The sequence below is a fragment of the Triticum dicoccoides genome, chromosome 2B (genome assembly GCF_002162155.2).
Source record: "Triticum dicoccoides isolate Atlit2015 ecotype Zavitan chromosome 2B, WEW_v2.0, whole genome shotgun sequence".
Lineage (NCBI taxonomy): Eukaryota > Viridiplantae > Streptophyta > Magnoliopsida > Poales > Poaceae > Triticum > Triticum dicoccoides.
The window spans coordinates 599,321,271-599,326,240 of record NC_041383.1 but is presented as its reverse complement, the minus strand read 5'-3'; positions in this window follow the sequence as shown (position 1 = coordinate 599,326,240).

The window sequence follows — 4,970 nt, the reverse complement described above, 5'->3', positions numbered from 1 at the left end:
TAGAAGAACCAATAAGCTCGAGGGGATTTAGATGCAAAAGAACACATATATCATGAGCTGATTAAAGAGCACTAGAACGAAGCACCGGGATAAATAGAGAACGATAACTTGAACGATGGCCTCCGATGAAGCAGAACAGAAATCAACTCCTGAAATACTCCGGATGGGTAAGAAAAGAATATCTGACAAACTGAAATGATTCGAGATGGTAACACGAGGCTAGAACCACGAATCTTCGAGAGAACGGACAAGACTTAGAGGAAAACTCTTCTTCGGTCTTCAAATGACGACGAGAAACATCACCAAAATTACTGAGATACTCCGGTAGAATGAAAAGCGAAGAGGTTGAGCCAACAATGAAAAGAATTTGAACGAGATCTTGGAAAGGCATCTGACTAATGGGATCCATTCTTACGTCACACTTGAAAAGAATTTGGGAATAGCACCAGAATAATTAGAAGAGTCAGGTAAGATCCTGGGAAAAACCTATGGGTTAGGGCCCACTGAAGAGATAACACCATTGGAAAGGGATGTCAAACAGATAGATGGTGCACCGGAACACTTGAAATATTTGAATGAGGTGTCAACCTCGAATTAATTAGAACACAGACGAATCTCCTCAGACGTCTTGAACACTCCGGAAGGATAAACTGGCGAGAGGCGAACGAGCAAGGAGAACACTTGATCCGAGGGAAAGAATATGATCAACACCGAATACTTGAATTGGGTCCACCGGAGAAGAATAAGAGATGAAGAATGTCCACCGAGACAAGAATTCACCGATTGAAATAATTAACGAAAGACTGAAGAGGCTCCGTATGAATGAAATAGATGGTCGAGAGAGAGTCAGACTCCGGGAAGAAAAAGGGGTGGGAGGGCGGGAAAACAAAATCATCTTGGAAGGGGAAATCGACGAATATCTTGAAGAGAAAACAGCGGTTGAAATCATTGAGGAGAGAGAGCAAAAACTTCGCACGAGTAGGATGGACACTCGATTATGGACTCCGATTCCGAGATGAAAAAGGGTGAGCGGGTGGGAAAAGAAAACAACTGAGGATAGAACTTGGCAAAGACGAAGAGGTTCGAGTCAACTTGACGAGAAATGCACCGGATGAAAAGAGCTGAGAGCCAACTACCGGAAAACCAACTGCGTGATCCTAAAGAAAAATTTGAAGGGGAAGAGAAGTAATTCAAAACACCAACATCAAGATTCCTCACCAGAGCGACGAAGGGACTGAGGAGTAAAAAGAATTCCTACTCTCCGATATAACTAGACTCCGAAAACAGTTTTCTTCTAGACTCAACAACGACCAAACTACACAATCAATCAAGGGGGCTCCTAAGGTCGGTCGAAGCTCTGATACCAACTTGTCACGCCCAATATGCGACCCTATCCAAAAGGAACTCGAAGGTCCCGCCAAGGATAGACCCGCATATTGAAACGCTTTTGCAAGGTAAATATCATTACATCAACATTACAAAATAGATGGGGATACATACAAGAGGCATACAATGCCACATGAATACAACATCATCATACATAAGATCAACATCCGACTACGGATGAATCACAAACAGAAACTCAAACAACATCCACCCTGCTAGCCCAGGCTGCCGACCTGGAACCTATCCCCTGATCGAAGAAGAAGCAGAAGAAGAACTCAACGCAAGCAAGCATCGCTCTCGCGTCATGATCATCGCGTAACCTGTACCTGCAACTGTTGTGGTAGTAATCTGTGAGCCACGAGGACTCAGCAATCCCATTACCATGGGTATCAAGACTAGCAAAGCTTAATGGGAAAGGCAGGGGTAAAGTGGTGAGGCTGCAGTAGCGACTAAGCATATATGGTGGCTAACATACGCAAATAAGAGCGAGAAGAGAGCAAAAGGAACGATCGTGAAGCTAGCAATGATCAAGAAGTGATCCTGAACTCCTACTTATGCCAGTCATAACCCAGAAACCGTGTTCACTTCCCGGACTCCGCCGAGAAGAGACCATCACGGCTACACACGCGGTTGATGCGTTTTAAGTCGGATCTGGTGTCAAGTTATGTACAACCAGACATTAACAAATTCCCATCTGCCTATAACCGCAGGCACGGCTTTCGAAAGATTATACCCTGCAGGGGTGTCCCAACTTAGCCCATGATAAGCTCTCGCGATCAACGAAGGAATAGACCTTCTCCCAGGAAGACCCGATCAGACTCGGAATCCCGTTTTACAAGACATTTCGACAATGGTAAAACAAAACCAGCAAAGCCTCCCGCTGTGCCGACAAATCCCGATAGGAGCTGCACATATCTCGTTCTCAGGGCACACCGGATGAGCCAGACGTCGGGTTGGCATAGACCCTGGTTGCCCAGGGGGCGCCGGACATCGCTCGATTCGGACAAACACTTAGACAAGCACTAGCCCGGGGGGGGGGGGCTAAAATAAAGATGACCCTCGGGTTGGCCGACCCAAGGGAAAGGGATAGGTGGTGGTGAGGCAAACGGTAAAACCAAGGTTGGGCCTTGCTGGAGGAGTTTTATTCAAAGCGAACTGTCAAGGGGGTCCCATAAATCACCCGACCACGTAAGGAACGCAAAATCCGGGAACATAACACCGGTATGACGGAAACTAGGGCGGCAAGAGTGGAACAAAACACTAGGCAAAAGGTCGAGTCTTCCACCCTTTAAACAATATATAGATGCATTAATAATATAAGAGATATTGTGATATCCCAACCAAAATCCTGTCCACCATGGAGAAATCTTCAACTTCACCTACAACTAGCAACGCTATAAGAGGGCTGAGCAAAGCGGTAACATAGCCAAACAACGGTTTGCGTAGGAAAGGTGTCAAAGGTTAGAGGTTCATGGCAATATGGGAGGCTTAAAGAGCAAAAGATAGGTAACACAACATAGCGATAGAACGAAACAACTAGCATAGCAATGATAGTAGTGAGATCCAGGGTAGCGGTCATCTTGCCTGAAATCCCGCAAGGAAGAAGAACGAGTCCATGAAGAAGATGAAACCACGAAGATGAACCAAGCGTAGACGAACGAATCCTCACGATCACAACGAAACAGGAACTATCGAAAAGAAGCACACAACATAGTAAACACACCACACATGAACATGACATGATGCACAACCAAGCATGATGCATGACAAGACTACATGAAGCTACTCATGGCAAGAGATGATTGAAACAAGAGCAACACATCAAGGCAAGTTTAAATGAGGCCGGGAACAACATACAACAATTCCGGTAAGTCCTCATATGCAAGTTTCGAAATTGGTCCAGATCTGAATAAACCTTATGTTCAAGTTGTTAAACAGCAAATTAAGATGCACCAAGATGATCTACACGAGATTCTTGTCAAGTTACATATAAAGTTCATTTAGTTCGGAGCTACGGCCTAGAAGATATGAGCAAAACGAGTTAAACATGGCATTGATGCAAAATGCACCCAAACATCAAGCAAACACACCAAAACAAGGATGCAACATGATAATATGAAACTATATGCAAAAGCAAGCAAGTTTCATATAGAGCACACTCAAAACGGAGCAACGATTCAACACACACACATGAAACAAGTTTAAAGGACAAACTGTCCAAAACAGCAACTAGGCATATTGCAAGCATCAAAACAACATGCTACAGCACCTCAACATAATAACAAAAGGCATGGGCATGATGTACAGGTAAAGCATTACAAAACATGAACACTGAGCTAACTCCAGAAATCACTAGAACATGCTCAAACACACATGGTAAGATTGCAAGTTATAACAATTTCAGACTTTGCAGAAAATAACATCACGATGCAATGTTCAGAGCTATCCAACAACATGTTACAGGAAATTATCATGGCAAACAAAGGCATGGCATGAATCTACTAGTGTATAGATCATAATTCCTTTACTGACCATAAGCCAAAAAGGATCAGAAAATATGATGGCACCCATGTAAACATAGCAAGTTATTAAACAGATTCAAACATGGCAGGAACAGAATTATGAAGGCATGTAAATGAGCTTGTGCAACTCACTACAGAGCAATACATGGCATGGCAAAACAACCAACAGTAAGAAGACATATTTGTGAAGCTAGGCATGGCCAAATTGAATAACATGTAAACAATTTGCCAGGAAACATTTTGAAGCAAAAGTAGAGCACGAAAATGACATGCTAGACTACTCCATAATTGCAACAAAGGGCATGAATGGATAGACAAAAACCATATGTTCAAAACACCCTTACTGAAGTATCTCAAAATATGCATGGATCTCTCTGTAGCATCAAGTTTACCTGGCATCAAAATAACAGCAGAACAGGGACTAAAATCAGCAACATCACGATGCCTAGTTTGCATGCTTGTGCTAACCACCACATTGATCACAAAAATGCAGGGCATACACCACTGTAAAGAAGACATAGCATAGATCAAAACACATATAGACATCAACCTCATAGGATGCACACATCAATCATGGCAAAAATGACAAAAGAGCTCGTTCTGTTAACAGACAGCAGATAACATCATGAAGCACTCTTACAACAATGATTCAGGCATCTAGATGACCTCAAATGAATATGATGCAATGGAATGAAATGATGTACTCTTCGAGGCAAACAATTTGACATATTACACGCACGAAATGGAGCTACGGATGCAGAGATACAATGCAACGAACATGGCATTAAAATGACAAAATAACAGGGACTTAGTCAGATTTGGACCTCGGGGGAAAGTTAGACGGAGCGGACCCGGGATGAGAGGATCCGGGACGGGGCCGCGTTTGGTTGGTCGGGCGGGTGGATCTCATCCCACCCGCCGGATCCGGGACGAGGCGGCCGGCGACGGCGGCCGGAGGGCGGGGCGGCGCCGGAGGAGGCGGCACGGGGCGGCGCGGACACCGTGGCGACGGGACGGCGAGCGGAGGGCGCGGTGCGCTCGGGAGGCGCGCCAACGGGGCGC